The sequence below is a fragment of the Cupressus sempervirens genome, chromosome 10 (assembly GCF_028749045.1).
Source record: "Cupressus sempervirens isolate cs-2001-9-10 chromosome 10, ASM2874904v1, whole genome shotgun sequence".
Classification (NCBI taxonomy): domain Eukaryota; kingdom Viridiplantae; phylum Streptophyta; class Pinopsida; order Cupressales; family Cupressaceae; genus Cupressus; species Cupressus sempervirens.
The window spans coordinates 112484693-112505488 of NC_143127.1; the positions used below are offsets into that span (position 1 = coordinate 112484693).

Sequence of the window (20796 nt, forward strand, 5' to 3'; positions counted from 1 at the left end):
CATTTTTTTTGGATCAAACCCTAAATTGACCAATGAACCATGAATAGGAGTTGTATTTTTAAATAGGCAAATAAAATTGAACAAAATCCAATGTCACAATGCTCAATGAAAGAAAATGAACAATTATATTGATGTATAATGAAAATGTGCAAATTGAATCCATCTAACACGTTTTGCTCATCTTACAATTTTACAATGCCTTGGGAGGCCTTAAATATGTTCAAACTCCCTATTCCAACTAACTTTGGGCATTCTATAAGTGTTTGGACATGAGATACAAAACTTATTCAAATATTCCTTTTGCAACTTGTGCAACTTTTCCATTTCCACTCTATATATAGAATATAATAGTGAAAAGTAGTATCTTTACATCCCTTACACATGTCTAACACCAATACATGACCTGTTCGGATTAAGGATATACATAAACAACAATTACATAGAAATATAACCAATATCAGAAAATACTAAATCACATAGAAGAGAACACAAGACACAAGGATTTAACATGGTTCACCCAATCCTTGGGCTACATCCACCAACAACAAGTCCAATATTATTACTATCTAGTTATTACAATCTGCAATCCCTTACAACTCAATACTGCCACAGGAAGCTACAATCTCATCATAGGTTATGAAACCCTAACCCTAAGCCATTTTATACAAGCTTTTTCTATTTACAAAATTAGTACTAAAATAATTCATCCATTTGAAAAATAGTAGCCAATGTTTTTTACAATAGTGAGTCATTTTTGGCACTTTGAGTGCTAGCCCCAAACCCCCATAGAAATAATATGAGGGAAACTGTGCTAAATAAAACTCTGAGTCTAATTAGGCTCCATGCCACAAGATGACCTTGTATACAACTTTGTCCCATTTTCCACAATATGCCCAAATTTGGCCTAGTTGGTAACTTTTGGTGAGCAACTTGACAAAATTTGCCCAATATTGGCAAGAACATAGAAACATCTTTCCAATTCCTCAAAGCCTAGCTATTGGACTCTCATCTAGTCCACATTCACCCCATGGCCCATATAGGATCTCAGAAACAAAAATTTGATTGTTTAAGACATATAACTTGCAGGTAGGTACTTGTGCACCAATAATTGAACATAAATGTTGATTCTGAACTATGTTAGGTAGTTCATATCTTTGTTGTTGTGTCCATAAAAAATCAAACACCTATTAGGTTGTTATGATTACAATATTGTGGCTTCAAAAATTTAATGTTAAAAGGTTTGGGTGATATGTAAAAGAATTTAAAAAATTGTGTGATCGAGATGAATAAACTTAGTTTTAAATTGTTTTCATTTTTTTCCATTTTTTATTTTTATAATAGAAAATTAAAGCCAATAAGACAAGATTCCCACATAATTGAGCTTGTTCCAATTATTTTTCAATCTATTAATGTTATAATTTCAATAAAAATAATTTAATAAGTTATAGAACAACACACAAACATAACAACCTTTCCTTATTCAACCTCACCAATCAACAGTAAAAGAAATCCTTTGTCAATGAGTGATTGAATATAGGTGATGTGACTCTTTCTTCATGTGAACATATTGTTTCTATCTAGGAGATCTTGCCTCAATATCAATAAAGTGATCATTTAAATTCTTCATCATTTATTTAGCTTTTCCTAAAAGAATATGAGTGCTTTAACAGCAATAAAATGTGTGTTATTTTTGAACTACCTCATTTACTTTCGTAGTAAACAGATCTTGATTGCTATTATACTATTTAGTAAGGACCTTATAGATAGTATCAATCAACAAAAAAATATTATATGTCAAGAAATATAAACTATATTAATATTCACTTTTGCATAATTCAATTGTTCTAATCCATACATAAATTATTTAGCTAAAAAATATTCTATTGTACAGCTACTACAAAATTTTAAATTAAATTATCTTGATAGTGGTTCTAAATCGCTGAAATATAAATGTTTATTAGTGATCATATGCAACTCTCCATTCTTATAAATGACGTCCAATAATCATTTCAAGATGGTTTTATTAAGGGTAGAAAAGTATTCTGAATGGGATAAACATTTCAACTTAACTTTTATAATCGTTAATCCAGTTTTGGATGTTGATTATCTCTTTTTGTCGCTGATCTTTCAACCAGGCTGGATCGTCGCTTGAACTTTGATCAATGTCTTGACAGTGCGTTCCTGCATGGCATTCAATTCTCATAAGATAATAATTCCTTCTAAATTGTAGAGAATAGAAAGAAAAAATTCTGAGCCAACTTACCCTCCTCGGTGGGAATAGCCACAATGCTTTCAGAAATATCCTCTAACACACTGAAATTCCATTCACAATACACCAATAGTTAAGCAAAGCGAGAAATGATTAATTGGGCATGCAATCTGAGAAGATGAATCGCTTACCCTCCACTACTCCATGGATCTCTTAACCCATTCGAGAAAATTATATTGCTTCCGAAGTCTTTCAACACCCTTTTAATGTCCTGCATTTCAATCATAACAAATTGTTGCGTTGGTCAACTGTCATCAAAGTTCTAGAAGACATTTCTTTGACCAAATTAAGTAGCAGATTGATATTTACATACGTGTCCTCCGTATTGCGTTGTAGCCCAGTGTTGGCGTGGGAGGACTCCGTATTCGAGGTAGCAATCCCTTGAATAGTTGTTTATATCAAAGTAGTAGGGAGGAAACATTGTGGTTCCAGCAGGAGCCTCCAATGGAAACACCATTTCAGTGCAAGTCTGCTGATTAACTAGTTTGTTTAGATAAGCAGCCTAATTTTATTTCAATTTGTTATTACTATAATGATAATGATAATGATAAAAGAATCCTTGGTTACCTGCCAGTACCATCCGACTAACCAACTCGGTTGAGAGTAATTTAACGGACTCAAATCCAAGCACTCGGTGTTGGTTGAGTTAGATGCATAAGCGATTCTGGTAATAGTGTCTGCATCTCCGGGTAGGCTGTCGATGGCTGCACAGATCTACAAAAGTCCCACTTATAACTATGTTAATGAGGAACAATATTGGTATGACGAGACGGTTTTATGTAGTCTGCTTACTATTTTAACTTCTTCAAAATTGTACTGTGCTGCTCCATCGTACATTGATATAAGCACATTGTACAGGTCGGCCGTATTCGTAATATTTCTGCAACATAAATACCGCCCGGTAAATAGGTGATTTCGACCAGCTGAATGATTAATCAAAAATCCATAGGGTGTTGATACTTACTGGCACGTGTTAAATAGTTTGCTTAGGTTTAGCGTGCCTTGCGGGCTAGACGCCATTTGGTCCATCAAATCCCACGATTCATTTATTCTTTTGTAGCAGCTCTCGCTTACATTCTGTATAATACTTTCAAAAGTCAAATTTAATTCTTATAAGGTTGTGATAAAGGGGAATGAGATTGAATGAACATACTCTGAAATCTTTTGTTACAACACTGTCGTAGCCAAGAGTTGGAGCAATGTCGTCAATGTAAAGAATAGGCGCAGATGATGCGAGCGCGCCGATTGTTATGTGCGGATACTTGAGCCGAAACCACGCAGCCAGCACTGGGACAATACAATTTCCAGTTTCGTTGGAAAGTTAATTAGTTACTTACCGTTTCAATAGATAATATAAGAAATGTCACTTACTTCCACCGTAGGATGCACCAAAGACGACCACCGGACAATTGTCAGCATTTAATGTTTTCTTCAAGTCGACAATGATGGTCGCATAATCAGCCAAGGCCTGCGTGGAGGTGAAGTAACCCATCGTGCTCGTATTTGCATAGGCTTCATTTTCTCCCCCGAATGGCATTGACGTCCCGTAATAACGGTGCTACAGGAAATAACTAGCAACAATCAGGCCTAATAATATAGATACTTATAAAAGCAGGACCAGGCCTGAGAAATTGAACATAACTTATTAAACAACATGAATTGAAACTCTACCTCTATGTACACCGCAAGCGCTTTGAAGTCAGCAAGCTGTTCCGTCATGAAGCCCTCCATCTGATATGTGATGTCTTGTTCCGCTCCCAACAATACAAATATGGGAGAATTGTTTTGAGCGCCACCCCAACTGGAATTGTCAATGAAATAACGTTGGGGAAAGGTTTGGTAGCTCTCGGTAGTGAAAGCAAAATGGTCTAGAACTTGGGTATAGTTGTAGGAAGTTTGGCCCAGGTTTGAGACATAAGATTTTGTTGTTGTAGAGCTTTTTAACTTCTCCAGAAAACCACTGCGCAGTCGATTCCCACGAACTTCCAAAGCACAGCCTCCCTCCAGAAAGGAAGAGATCGCTATAATAATTGTAAACAGCAATCTCAAACTCAATCGATGGAATTCCATTTCGAAACTACTCTGTGCGCACATTTCCAGTTTCGTTGGAAAGTTATATTTATTATTCAGCAATTCACTCGAATGTATAACGAATTCAACAACCTGGCTTAGACCGCCGGTTTTGAACCTCATATAGTTTTTGCCAATATTGGTAACAACAAACTTGAATCCTCTTTTCCAAGCATGAACTTGTGCTTTGGTGGTTGTCCCTCCCGGCCGTCCATGGGCGGCCCTAACAATTCGTGGTCCTACCGACGGCTACATCTATGCTGCTTCTACAATGTACTTTTGATTGTATTTATTATTATTAAATATATATGTTAAATTAATAATTTAAATATATAGAATTACATTTTAGATGTCGACTCTTCCCTGTTCATTGTATAGGAACGCTAAAATTAATATTGCCAATTTTAATCTTCAAATTTCATATAGTATTCTCTTTCTTGGAAGCACAACTTTTTAATACTATATGTATTTTTCACGTTTGACAATTTATACCAAACAACATATAATTTTATGTCTTTTTTATATAATTTTGACTATAAGTAATGTTTCAAAGCATATTTATAATATGTTTATCCTTTTCTTTTTTACAAGGTATGGTGAAATAAAAACTATTTATTTAGAATTACATTGTAATGAATAATTTGACTTTTTGTATAGCATGCTTCACATATCTAATTTTGTTTATAAATTGTCTTATTCTTATCATTTACTATTATTCATATGACGAGCTTGATCTGGAGTTGCTAATTGGCAAGGATATAAGGGTCATGCTAACTTCAAATCTATGGGTACAAGTAGGTCTTGTAAATGTATCTTTGGGGTATGTTCGAAATATAGTCTACAAATCAAGGTAGCGCTCTACTTGAACCTCCAACATATGTGATGGTTGAGTTTGGTAACTATTCTGGACTACCATTTGAAGACCATCATCCAAAATCAATTCCAATATCACCAATACAGAAGGGTAGAACACTTCAATTACCTTTAAGATTGGCATGGGCATTGACTATACATAAATCTCAGGGTTTGACTCTTCCAAAAACAACAATTGATATAGGACCAAGAGAAAGAACAAGATTGACATTTGTGGAAATTTTTCATGTTAAATCTTTACAATGTCTAAGAATAATGCCTCCATTCACATATGATCATTATGGGAAAATGAAAAAGGGTAGACAAGTCACCAAGCGCAAGGATGAAGAAAATAGACTTAAGTTGTTAGAAGAAAATTGATGCAATATTTTTTTTCAATACTTTGTCCAATGCAAGTACAATTTTAATTTGCCACTTTAATATTTTTGCAATTTTTATTATACTTACTATACTATTGTACGATTGTAGTATTTAAATAAAATTTTCATTTACTTGTATACTACTATGAATCACATTTCAAAATTTTCAAATTCATGTTTTCACATCCATAATATTTACATAGACTTTTAATATGCCCTTGTAAATTCCTTTTATTATCCTTACATTAAAGAAAATGACCACTTATTTTCTTATCGCCTTATAAGTTTGTATCACTCGATGTCAAACAATTTTTTTCAAGATAAAATATACTAACATTTAAAAAATGTGTGTCAAGATATCACTTTCATCAAATATATTTTATGTTTATTTCATGTAACATACCTTAGTTTAATGATTATGGTTAAGTCCTTGATGCAACATTTCTTTCCTTTTTAAAAAATCATATTCTTTATCATGTTTTAATGATATAATTTATTTTCATAATTGCTATGTAGCTTATGAAGATGTAAAACAAATTACATTTAGAATGGGTCTACAGTGGTTGCAAGACTTACATCATAGACTTCCACAAAATGTCATCCTTCATATAGTGAAGTTGAGTGTTCAGTATTGGATAAGGGATAGAATGACCAGCCAAATTATAAGCAATGGAACAAGGAATAATCAATTAAAATTTTATAACTATGCTCTGTAGTTCAACTTCCATTATGCCACAAAAGTGAAGATGAACTTAGATGTCAAATTTCATCACCATCAAATCAAGGTTGTAGACATTTGTAGATGGCCAGATGCTTTGTACTATGAGATTTGTGATTTTTATCTTGTAGAATGCATTTTTAAAATTATCATTACCCCAACAGTAAATGTCAAGAAGCACACTCTCTTTGTTGAGCTTAGTATAAAGTTTATGAAATTTCTTAAAGTAGAATCTAAAATTAGCTATTACAAGGGCCTATTCGAAGAATGGTTGATAGCTACTCTTAATTTTCGTTATACAATCACATTCACAATATACCAAGTCATTCTATCTTTCAAGTTGTTCCATGCAAATTATGGCATACCTACATTATTTCATGTAAAGTCTACTCTGTCAATTAAAGTACAAAAAATTCTTCATGGAAATGTAGATTTATTACCAGTCCATCCATGGTTGAAAATGTAAATATATTGTACATATTATTTGTCAATGTATTGTTAACATTTTCAACAATAGTATTTTTTACCATACCCAATTTTGGAATAACTATTAACTATTACACTATTAAGTTTTGCAATGGATTATGTCAACATTTCTTTCAATGATTATTTTCTTTATTGCACATGTTTGTATAAAAATTTCTATATTGCTTCAATGTGCTCAAATTGTTTAGCAATATAATGTATAACATTTCTTCAATTTCTATAACATTAAATAATTATCTATATGATTTTAAAACATCTTTTTAAATTACTATTATTTTTTCTCTATGCAAATTTTTAAAATTAATATATAAAATATATAATAAATCATAATAATCTTAAATATTTATTAATTAAAAATATTCATAATAAATTAACTATAATGAATTATAATTTTAAAAATAATGTATTTCATTTTGCATCGTGAGTGCTACTAGCTTATATATATAAGCCAAGAGATATCATTCTTGAGGTGCCTATTTTCATAATCTCACTTAGCAATAGGTGCCTCAAGAAGGATATCTCTTGGCTTATTTTATACATATATAATATATATAAGCTAGTTATTAAATCTTTAGATATATATAATTTTATAATGTTAAATTAATAATTTAAATATAAAGAATTACATTTTAGGTGCCAACTCTTCCCTGCTCATTGTATAGGAACGTTAAACATAATATTGTCAATTTTAATCTTCAAATTTGATATAGTATTCTCTTTCTTGGAAGCACAACTTTTCAATACTATATGTAATTTTCACATTTGACAATTTATACCAAATAAAATATAATTTTGTGTCTTTTTTATATAATTGTGATTGTAAGTAATGTTTCAAAGAATATTTATAATATGCTTATCCTTTTCCTTTTTACAAGGTATGGTGAACTAAAAACTATTTATTTATACATAGTTTTAAAAAAATTATAATTATTCTGATTGGTATTAAATTGTAATGAATATTATGACATTTTATATAGCATGCTTCACATATCTAATTTTGTTTATAAATTGTCTTATGCTTATCATTTAAAATTATTTGAATGTACATAATTTATGGATTTATGCATATGATTTTAATTACTAATCTTGTCATGTTGAATGCATTTAATATAGAAAAAGCATCAACACAATATAATTTTCATATGTAAATATCAATAACCATATTTTATCTAAATTAAAATATTATTCACTGAGGTAAGGAAATTTATGATGGTTAGCCTTAGAACATTAAATGAAGAATCTTGGGTGGTTACTAAACAATTACCTAGTTATACATTTTGATTATCTCAATTTAGTTGATTAATAAATCATCAAACTTAAAAACATGCATAAAATTATTGAATCACCCTTATAGTTTGCATAATATGAATTGGGTAATATGCTAAACTATGTAATGATGATTAGAGGATTTAATCAATATCTTAACTAAAGCCTTTTGTAATGAAAAGAATCCAAGATCGAGAATGAGGTTATCTATAAAATTCTAAAGTATTAGCAAATAAGTATTATATTAGCTGTAGGAGATATATTCTCAAATTTGCAACCTGGCCTTGATCTCTTCTCATCATGGGCTCTTCCCTAGATGACTAGTCCCCTCCAGATTTGAAATAGTGTTGTTTGGGTCTCTTGCTTGTCATCAACTTTAATGTGGACTCCCTATCACTGGGGCTTCTTTTAACTATGACAACTAGTTGATGTCTGTGAATGGTACAAGGTTACTAGATGATTTAGCATTTCTTCATTGTATTGGTCCCAAGGACATCCCAGTGAAGGTGGCACATGTTGAGACCCCAAAATTGAACTAGAAAGGTGCACTGCTAGGACAATCTAGTCTTGATGCCCCACTTAGGAATCTACCAATAGTGTCACATGAGACTAATTATCCAAAGATCCTTCTCTGGATTCTATGCTTGAAAATGTTTCTTAGGGTTTCTCTTTGGGGTTAGTAGGAAGGCTTTTGTCATGTCGATCAACCATTGAGATGGTAAGGAGATGGGTTTCAAGAAAATAGAAACTCAAAGGATTAGTGGAAGTAGTCGCTACTATAGGTCCTCTCTTTTTGTTTAAATTTTTAGTTGAAGAGGACAAGAACCATGTTTTAACAAGAACAAAGAGTAACAGTAAATACTATCTGGCTTTAGCCAAATGGAAGCTCAGTTTTGATACTAGTGTCGGTCTAAATAGAATGGATCCAATCTTAGTTAGGATTGTTGGGCTTCACTTAGAATACCTGTATGAAATAGTTTTTAGATGGATTGGAGATTCTTTTAGATATTTCATCAAGGTGAATGTTGTTACATTCCACAAATCTCAATCCTTGGGTTTGCCAAATTCTGTGTTCATGTGGTTGATAATAAACTCCTCCCATGAAGTATTTTATTTAAAATCAAAATGGGAGGCTTGGATACATATGCTTATCTTTGAGAATGAAGATTTATATTAACAATAATGCAAGAATTATGTCCATGTAGTTAGTGACTACAAACGTACTACTCATGAAGATGAGAAAATGAAAGGGGAGGTATCATTAGATGTAGAGAGTGTGCATGGAGAAAAAAACTCTGGTTGGTACTCTGGGGTGGCCCCAAAATCTCCCCTCATCATTGTGGGGGAATCAGAGAGGAAGGCTAATCCACTAGATGGATACTCTTCTCTAAAAAATATTGAGAAGATAACAACTTCACTTGAGAAGGTTAGGAATATGGAGGATCCTAATGGTAGCCTTGAAGAAGGGGAGATCCCTTCATATTTATGGGGTGGAGTTGTAGCTCATGTGATGTAGGAGCATCTTGAGTTGCCTTGTAATCCTACTCATTTTTTAGTTCATGGTGTCTAGCGTTGGTAGAACATTTGTGTATGTGTCAAGTTTTCTAGTGTTTGTTGAGTATTTTTGTGTGTACCAAGTTGTCTAGTGTTGGTTGAGCTTTCCTTTGCATGTCAAGTGAACTTGATATTTGTTGATGTTTGATTCCTTCTTTAAGCGAGTTTATGTCTGATTGGTTCATTGTTTGACCTAACTTATGTTGTATTTAATTTAGATCATGAATTTAATTTAAGGATCTTGACTTGGGATGTGTGCAGACCATTTTAAGGTTGACCTTCTATTTTGTAAAGATTTAGAATCTTCTGTAAGCCATTTTGAAAACAATAAATTGTGGTTCTTAGGTTTAGGTTAAGTATTACTTATAGAGTTTGGCTAGGAGAGTAAAGTAGAGGGGTTGGAAGTCTAAATTAAGTCAATATAAAATTTCTAAGTCTAGAGTTTTCAAAAAATAATGTTGGTTTTAATCTAGAAGGCCTTAGAGATGGACATGTATGCTGATAATTGGATGAATCAATGTAGTGTTTATTGTTCTCTCTCTCCTTGGTGGTGTTATCTGGGTTATTTTCTTCCATTGTGTTTACTTAGAAAGGTGATTGGATCTTTAGGTTTGCCTTTGGCCCTTGCTTTTCAATCCCTCATTTTCTCATCAAGCACCCCCTAAGAATGATAATACAATTTTTATTGAAGGTGATTCATCCTCACTAGTGAATACTAGGGGTCTATGGAAGCTTTTTCTTTTTCCACTCTACAGACTAGAGTAGATAATATAGATAGTATGCTCTTCTTTTCCACACAATGATTAGAAGTTATCCCTTTCCAAAGGTTACTTACTCTCTATACTAAATGAGAAGGATACTTTGCCTACTTTGACCCCTTTTTCACCATTTGAAGATGATGGGGGTTGGAAAGAAACCAAGAAGAAAACCCATGGATTGTCAAATGTAGATGTGGGCTTGGAGATGAGAAGTAGTAGGCCACTAGAAAGAGTGGCAAGGACAAAGGTGACTTCTCGAGACATAGCTCATGGGAAGAAAAGCACCTTGAAAGACATTAAAAAGGGTAAAAAGTGAAGTTCATTATATGGATATGAGAGGTTTTAATTGCCTTCGAAAATGATTTTCTCTGAAGTAAATGGACATTGATCAAAAGGTTGATATTATCCTTATTCAAGAGTTTAAGGTGAATAAGCACAATTTTGATAAAATGGAAGGATATATTTGGCAAGGCACTAGGTCTGTTTGTAGTGAAGAAATCAATGCCTCTAGAGGGTTTGCAACTATGTCAAATCCTAATAAGCTTGATGGGGTTGATCTAAACCCACACTTATTTCTTGGTGGTGGCATTTTTTATAAGATTAGTAGTTGGGTTCTTTTCAAATTTTATGCTCCAAATACCATGGGGGAGATAATAAGTTTGGGAGGAGGCCTCTATTTTTATTCCCAATTTGAATGGTTCCAAAATCATATGTGTGGGCGATTTTAATGCTCCTTTCTACCCTTCAGAGAAACAATCTAGCTTAGAGGACTTTTCATAGAGTATGCATGCTTTGGACAGGTTCCTCTAGTTGATATGGACTTGTAAGGAGCTCCGTTTACTTTTTACAACAATTGTATAGGTCACAATCTTATTTAGGTTAGATTAATAGACTTCTTCTCTTTTTTGACTAGGGCATTCTTTCCTATACCTCCCTGTGTGCATTCATAAGGATTTTTTTTTATCACTTTGCACTTCTATTTACCTATATGGGCCATAAATTTAGCAAGAAGAAACCCTTTTGATATGAGATTATGTGTATTTATCATCATCCATTTAGAGACTATGTTACACAATGGTGGAATAAAATGTTATAAGGTACTACCATGTTTCACATAGCCAAAAACCAAGATAATATTAAAAGGGAGGTGGTGGGATGGCATACATCATCTTTTGGAGATATTTTCAAGAAGAAGAAAGAAATAGAAGAAAAATAACAGTGAATCTAAAGGGGATGGAGAATGGGGGCCTCTCTCTTTCTAGTCATGAGGAGGAATAGGACTTGTGAAGGAGATGGAAGTTGGTAATAGGTAGAGAAGAAGTTTTGGTGAAATAGGGATCACGGGCATAGTTCCTTGCTCACAATGATAGAAATAAAACCTTCTTCCATAGGTCAACTTCTAAATACAAGAGGACGAACACTATTCCTAAGCTCTTTGATGATATCAATAATGAACTTATCAATGAGCAAGAGATTGGGGCTTGGACTACTAGGTACTTCCTAGAAATTTATAACCCTCCTCTAACTCAAGTGAATCATAATATAGATGAAGCTCTCCCTAGTATCATCAACTCAGTAATTGATGATAAGATGAATGATTTGAGGAGAAGGGTTTCTGAAGAGGAGGTTAGAGATGTATTTTTTTCTATGGGAACATTGAAACCCCCATGACTAAATGGCTTGCCCACAACCTTCTTCTAGGAGTTCCAAGATTTCATCATATATGACTTGGTGCATGTGACACGGAATTTTATCAGGAAAAGTAGAATCCTCAAAAAACTTAACAAAAAATATATTATTCTAGTCCCAAGACTAGAGAACCTTCTAGTCTAGAGGAATTAAGGCCAATTAGTATGTGTAATACCATTTAAAATATTCTCTCCAAGATGATAGTGAATCACATAAAATTTATTTTGGATAAGGCTCTTAGCCCCTCTTGAAATGGTTTTGTTCCTAGGCATCGAATTATGGATGTGGTGACAAGCTTTGGTGACAGTCTATATTCCATGGAGAAGAGTGGAGACTCGGGTACATGGAAACGAGGTTAGATATTTCAAAAACTTATGATAGAGTTAGAAAATAACTTCAATTGAAAATAATTGGTGATTTTTGTTTTGGGGAAAGATTCATTTCTTTAATTGGAGAAATGATTAATTTGGTCCAATTCTTGGTCTTGGCTAATGGGTCCTAGAGAGAAATCTTTAAATATAAGAGGGGGTTACACCAAGGTGATCCTCTATTGCCTTTATTTATTTATTATTGTGGTAGAGATCCTAGGGAGAAATATCCTTTCTATGGCTACTTAGGTAAAAATCATGGGTGTTAAACCAACAACATCTCTATCACCAAAAATGTGGCAATAATCTATTGATGACACTTTCTTATATGGGTTATTTTCAATAAGGGAGACTAAAGCCTAGAAGAAAATTTTGAACTCATATGTGAAGGGTTTAGGACAAAACATTAGTTACTAGAAGAGAAATATATATTTCTTCAACACCAAGATAGACCTTAAAAATCAAATAAATAGGGAACTAAATTAACAAGTTGTGATCCTACCTGACACTAATCTTTGTCTGTCCCTCATAGTAAAAGAAGTCACTACTCAATTTTGGAATATCTTTGTTGACAAAATGCATAAGAAGTTGGCAAGTTGGATTATTCTGATTCCCCTTATGTGAGTCATTGCATCACTTTCCCCAAGAAAAACAAAGGGAAGCCCAACCCCTCTATGATCATTGAAGAATTAGGTTATGCCCCATAGAAGAAAGTAACCCTAAGGTCCTAGAAAAAATAGAGAATAAACCTAAGAATCCTTAAAAAAATAAAGAAATAAATTTTTATTTTGAAGAGACTCTTCTTTCTATGACCTGTGAGAAAAGAAAATTTGTTTCTACAAAGCACATACTTATTAAAATTCCCAAATGCAACACCCTTGAAAAAAAAAATTTGATGTGGAAAAGATCATGTGATGAGCATACAAACTCAAAAGATGGAGGAAAAGAGTCTAATTGAATAGAGAGAAAGTATGTCTCTAGCTAAATTGAAAGAAATTTCACAAAACTAAGAAACAAATAAGGGAATGACCTAAAACAGGAAGTTAATAATAATAAAAATCAAGAGGTAATTGAGGGAAGGAGTTTACAAAATTTACCAAGAGTGATTGCTAGAAAACCTAGAAAACATTGATTCTAGGGATGAGGACTATTAATTTGTGCAAGTGGAGGACACTCAAGAAGAAATTTTTGATACCTAGATGGTGGGAATAAAAGTGGACATTGAGGAGGAAGATATGGCTCTTGAGAAGTAAAATTTGCACCAAGAAGTTGAGGAGAACACTAAGTACACTCTTAATTTGGTACAAAATTTGCTAGATGGGTTGGACAACAAAGTCCAAGGCTACATTCAGGCCTTGAAAAAATAGAATTGTGTCTTTTGATTCACTATACCAGAGTCGATCACCAACTTGATGTTTGGAGCTATTGTAATGGCTCTTTATTCAATTCAATGCGAGATAATGCTGAATATTGTTTTTGACACCATAATAAGGAAAAGTAAACTCAAGAAACCTAGGAATGATAATAAAGGAACAACCATGGACAAATAGAAAGAAGAAGACCATAAAGACTAGAATGAAGACTTAAAACGCCTTGCTATAGACTAGGAGGCAATTAAAAATGCCTAATGGGTTTGTTGTTGATGATGCTATTACTACTAGCTGTTGGGCTCTATTGCTTTATTTTGATATTTTGTGGACCTTGTTTAATTTTCATGCTAAAATCATTGTAAATTTCATATATAGTACTAGTTTTTGTTTAGAACCTAAAATGATAATATCACCAGTAAAATGTTAGACTAGATGAATATTATAGGCTTTTATTAAAGAGCAAAACCAGGTTTTCTGTGGATTCAAAACTCCCTAAAATTAGATTAGATGGATATTATAGCTAAGACTTGATGGATATTATAGTTAATGTTGATAGTTTTAGTAGTTTTAACTCTTAAGATCAATGATGGTTTTTTATTATTTTGTTTGATGGTAGTGCACTAGGCTGCAATGGTTGGTGTTGTGCGAGCTCTTTGATTGACTATGATGTCCCTTCTCTATGTTAGCTTCTTAATGCTTGAATTTTTTTTCTTAGATTTAGGGCTCTCTCTACCTACCTTCTTAATACAAAATTATATTGGTAAATTTTAGTAATATTTTATTAGTTTTTATCCTCTAAGACCTTTCTTCTTACCTCTTGTTTTAATCATCTCTTTCAATCATTTTTCTTTATTTTTTAGTTATTTAATTTATTTTCTTTGTAAAGTAATAGATTTACTTTCCAAATTTATATATTGTTTTTCTTATAGAAAATCAAAAAATGATAAGAAGCCTTGAAGTGATAAAAAAAAAGCATAAAAAGCATATCATTATAAAAAATATTAATGTCACTTACAAGAGAAAGCTCTAAATATTAAAATACTAAATACCTAAAGGATAGGGATTGCCAATTTATAACTATAGCTTATGTTTCAATGTCACCAAAGATGGTCGATAATCATTTGTTGTAAATAATACTATTGAATGGAGAAGACATTGTTGGGTGTGAGAAGCAAATGATATTAGTTATTATGATCAACAATCCATGTAAAATTAACATTATTGCAATCACTAATTATTAATCTCCTATCCTAAATAATTATTAAACTACTGAAAAAAATTCATAGCTAATATAGAAAAATACCACAACTACAACTTCACCAATAAATATGGAAAGAAATTCACAACACAAAGAACACAATATTTTTTGACAAATTGTCCTTGAAAAGTCCCCTAAGGGAAAACTATTTCTACAGATGGAAAATATATTAACTTTAACAAATCAAGAGATACAAAATTCTTTGCCTCTCATTGGTAGAATTTAGACAACCTCCTAATTTCTCTTGTTGATATTCCCCACTGCTATCCCCAACGTTATCACTACACTCTTGCTAACATTGCAAGATTGTTTACTATCACTGCAAACTTATTTGCTAACACTGCAAATGCTTCTACAACTTCTTGTGTTCCTCTATTCTACACCCCAAATTCCTCCCTTGACCCCCTTTTTATACTACCTAACCAAGAGGTTTCTAGTTGCTTCTTGATCATGACAACCTAACCAAGAATTTTCTAGTTTCTTCCTAACCAAGAAGTTTCTAGTTGCTTCTTGATTAAAATAACCTAACCAATAGGTTACTAGTGGCTTCTAGAAGGAGTTAATTAATTAACAAATATTTTTTATAACTCTAACAATTATTTTCCAATTAATCACATCTAGATGAACAATTTCCCAAGCTACCTAAAACTAACACTCCCTCTTAGTGAGGAAGCTATTTTGCATGACACCCAACTTATCTATGAAGAAGATGAATTTAGCCTTCCCCAATGCCTTAGTTAGAATGTCTACTACCTACTCCTCTTTTGATATGTACTATAATTGGACAACCCCCCATTTTACACAATTTTTTATGAAATGATATATGATGTCTATGTGTTTAGACCTATAATGAAATACTAGATTCTCAAACAACTTGATGCAACTTCCATTGTCATAGTGTATCATGGTAGTCTCAACCTTTTAATCAAACAAGGCCACTAACAACTTCTGAAGCCATATAGATTCACATGTTTCCATGCTAGCTGCTATGTATTATGCTTCCATTGAACATAGAGCCACAAATTTCTACCTACTGTTGAACCAGGATACAACTCCTAATCCCTAATTGAAACAACACCCTAAAGTCCTCCTTTTGTCTGTTATTCTTCCTAGCCAATCTACATTATGTAGCCTATCAATTTGATACCTTTACCTCAAACATATTTGATCCCATACTCAGTTGTACCACACATGTAACATAATACATGTTGGCCACTATCTAATGCATTCTCTTTGGTTCAACCATGAATTGACTAAGAGATTTTGCTATAAATTCTCTATGTAGCCTAGGTTTGACAAAATACAGAAGCAAAGTAATAAATTGTCTCTATAAGGTGGGATCTACATCCTTCTTCTTTGATGTATCTACCTTCTTGCAATTTGTGATCATGGGTGTAGACATGGCTTTACAATCCGCCATCCTAAATCTCTTCAATATTTCAATGCAATATTTCCCATGACCAAGGAAAATCTCTCCATTTTTCTACCACACCTCCATGCCTAGAAAGTAGTGCATAAGCCCTAAGTCCTTCATCCCAAAATCTTCTACAAGGTCCCTCTTGCAATCTTCTATGAGCCCTAGTGAACTTGTAAGAAACAAGCCATCTACATAAAGAAAAAGAGTGAGAATCTCACCACCAACCATCAAGTAGTAAAGGTTAGCATCCGCTTCACTCTTTACAAAGCTCATTTCCTACAAGTATGTGTCAATGCACTCATACCACACTCTAGGAGCCTCCTTGAGTCTATACAATGCTTTCTTTAATTTGCACATGTGGGTTTCTTTATTGTATGCTACAAAGCCTTCTAGTTTCTCTATGTATACCTCCTCCTTCATTTCACCATTAAGAAATTTTGTCTTGACATCCATTTGATGGATTTTCCATCCCATCTATGTTGCAAACAAGATCATAGCTTGCATATAAGTATACCTAGCCACTAGAGAAAATGTCTCCTCATAGTCTATTCCCTCCTTCTAGAGGACCCCTTGGCCATGAACCTTGCCTTGTATTTCTCAATGCTACCATCTACACCATGATTTATCTTATAGATCTAGTGTGATCCAAGTACTACTCTATCTATTGGTCTAGGAACTACCTCCAACACATCATTCTACATTATTGATGAATACTCCTCAACCATAGCATCCTACCATACCTGATGCTCTACAACCTCCTAATAGATGGAAGGTTCACTGTCTACCAACTAACTAACTAATGCCACATAGTCAATGAACTTGGTTGGTTGTTTCCACTATCTAGTACTCTTCCTAGGAGCTCCCACAAATTCCTAAGTATCCCTTTGTATCTCTTTAACCTTACAATTGCTCTTGCCAACTGTAGAGGATGAAATATCAACCTCTAATTCTTCTAGATGTCTTTCCTATTTTACCTATTACTCCATGCTCTATGAATCTTCATGACTTGAGCCTACACTTGTACTGGTAACTATACTTTTGCTTTGTTGTCCTTTACTAGGCTTTGGAGCTTCTACTAGTTGCTCACTCTAATCATCTATTGGAAAATCTCTAGACCTTTTAAATTCCTTGTACTCCATGAACTTAACATCATGTTTGAAAATAATTATTTTGGTCTTGGGGATAGAAATCCTATATGCATTTGAGGTTTCACTATACCCAAAAAAGTACCCCATCTCTATAGTCTAATCTAAATTGGTACATGTATCACCTAGAATATGAAAATATGCCAAACTCCCAAATATTCTAAAATGGCTAATATTAGGCTTCTTTCTTGTGAAAGCTTCCTCTAGTCTCATCCTCCCTAGTACCTTGTGTGGAACCCTATTCTAAATATAGACTTATGTACTACATGCTTATGCTCATAAGTAGCAAGGCATATCCTAGTCATGTAGCATAGCTCTTACTGAGCTCTATATAAAATAATTCTTTTGCTCAAAAAATACATTCTACTATGGATTGTAAGGAACTATCTACTCTCTCTTGATTCCTTCCCTGGTACAAAACTCCTAGAAAATATTTCCTTTGTACTCACCTGTGTTGTCTAACTGAAGAACCCTTATCTTTCTTCTTGTTGAGTTCTCCACAAGAGGCTTGAACTCTTGGGACTGATTGAAAACCTCATCCTTGGTCTTTAAGAAGTATATCCAGGTCTTCCTATGGAAATAATCGATAAAAGTAACATAGTACTCAAATCCTCTAAGAGACTTTGTCAACATTTGTCCACAAATATCTGAATGTACTAGATCAAGAACACCTTTAGATTTGGTGTCACTCCTTGGAAAATATTCTTTCATAAACTTCCGTAGCACACATCCCTTACATACATCATCATGCATTATGCTCATCTCTAGAACACCTATCATTGTCTCACAAAGTAGTTTAAGCACTCCATAATGAATATGGCCCATCCTCCTATGCCATAGCTCTCCAAGATCTCTAGGATTATAGCTACTCATGAGTGTCTTAGGAGTATCAAACTGTAACCAATAAAGGTGACCACTCTTAACTCCAATAGTTATGGGTAATTTCTAATCCTTGTGCTTAATCAACACATGTGTCCCTCTAAAGAGTAAATTATACCCCCTATCCTGAAGAATAGATATAAACATCAAATTCATACCTAAGCTTAGCACATGCAACACATCATGAATTGCAATTATCTTTCCATTCTCCCTCTAAAACTGAACAATCACTTTTCCAATAGGGTTGAGTTTGGACAAGTTTCCCATAGAAATCATGATATTGACGTTCTCCTCCTTATAACTAGAGAAGTACTCTCTAACTCCTGTTATATGAAATGATGCCCCACTATCTATATACTAGATAGTCTATGAGGTTGAGCTCACCATAGAATCTATAAGTGTAAGCTCATCTTCCAGTCTATTGAAGAGTTATTCTACACTTGTTGAAGCTACCACCTACTTCTTTGCCTTCTTCCTTTTAGAGAAATCACTGACACAGTGATGATAGTCATGACTTCCAAAGCACTTGACCTTAGACAAGTCCTTTTTCTTATCACTTTGTGAATTTGATCCTTTTCTAGGGCCTTTATTTGCTTTCCCTTTCCCTGCTAGGGTAATGTTTTCCTATTCCCCCTCACTTTTTTGACACTTATTGGCCCCATTGACAAGAGTTACTCTAAACTCCTCCTGAGTGAAATTAGTTCATAGTCGATCTCAACTAGGTAATGTATCTCATCCAATGAAAACTTGAACAAAGACTCTTAGCTATTTAGAAAACCCATTTAGGGCTATTCTCACTATCTCATCATCACCAGGAATAGTTTCTAACTCATCCTTCACAAGTATAAGCCTAGTGAGGTAACTTGTAACATCTTCTCCCTAGTTCATCCAGGTATTCTTTAGTGTCTCTTTGAGAATCATCTTCCTATTGGTGGTAGCATTCTGGTATAGATTAAAAATGGCATCCCACATCTTCTTCACTATATGTAGCTCTAAGACATGTGGAAAAATATGATCCTTGACACCATCAAGGATAATCATTCTCACCTTGGCATCATCCTTCTTATATGCTATGAGCTATGTCCCATCTATTGGTATATAGCTAAACATTGGTAACATATGCAAGGAAACTAAGGTGCGGAAACAACTTCCTACACTAATCTCTTAAGAGAAGTATGGTGCAAATCCTATTAAAATATTTTACACTTACAGATTCAATATCATGTAAACAACAATATTTTAGCCAGGCAAGCATAAAGAAAATAGATAGAGAAAAAAACACATAACACAAAGATTTCTTGGTGGGGAAAAACCTTTCGATAAAATAACCCCACCCCTCCAGAACCTACACAATGTATTATCTTCAACACAAGGTTACAATAAACTTGCAATGCAAGTTCAACAGCGATAACAGAAGACACCAGTAGCAACTCGCAGTACCAACAATACACTTTTTCACATTCTACCTCTTCGTAACCCTAAAAATGCTTATAACATGCGATTCACTTTCAGGGTTACTCCCAAAGGTAACTGTTTTAGGGTTTTACCATTCTCTGAGAAAATAGGAACCCAAAAAAATACATTTGAACCCCACTATTGAGGTAGAGTGTATAGTACTCAAATTTATTAGTTGCCACATGTCTTCACCTGTCACTAAATCTTCCTAGCATAGCTCTTACGTGTCATAGGAATCTTTCATAACCATTTTAGTGATGATCTCCTTATACACAATTCAAGATGCTGACACATCAACATTATTTGCAAGAAATACATTTTACAAAACAAATAATAAGAATAGGAATTATCCAAGGTTTAAGAAACCTTAGTCCTAACATTCTCCCACTTGTTCAACACCTTGTAAGAGCAACAAGAACATAACAGGAACTAACTGCTATAGGTCAAAAGGCCCATAGACTGCAAACACCATATGAACTTCTCAGTGCCCACTGGTTTCATTAATGCATATGCAACATTCTTCACAGTATCTACCTTCTCCAAATTTACCTTTCCATCTTCCACCATATCTCTCACAAAGTGAAACTGCACATCAATGTGCTTCGTTTTGGTATGGAAAGTTGGATTCTTCGCAAGGAAAATAACGCTCTGACTGTCACACCAAATAGTAATCTATTCTACATCAACACCAACATCAAAACATAATCTCTTAAGCCAAATGGCTTCCTTACAAGCATGAGTAGTAGCCATGTACTCAACTTCTGTAGTGTACAAAGTAACCATAGGTTGTCACTTGCTCATCCAATTGATGGCACCACCAAACATAGTGAACACATAAGCACTGGTGGATCTCCTATGGTCA

The 20796-nt window shown here is 33.6% G+C and overlaps 1 pseudogene; it reads right to left on the bottom strand.

Moving 5' to 3' along the window:
- Positions 1 to 2023: 2023 nt before the first annotated feature.
- LOC149532849 (uncharacterized) lies at positions 2024 to 4462 on the bottom strand (annotated as a pseudogene).
- Positions 4463 to 20796: the final 16334 nt, after the last annotated feature.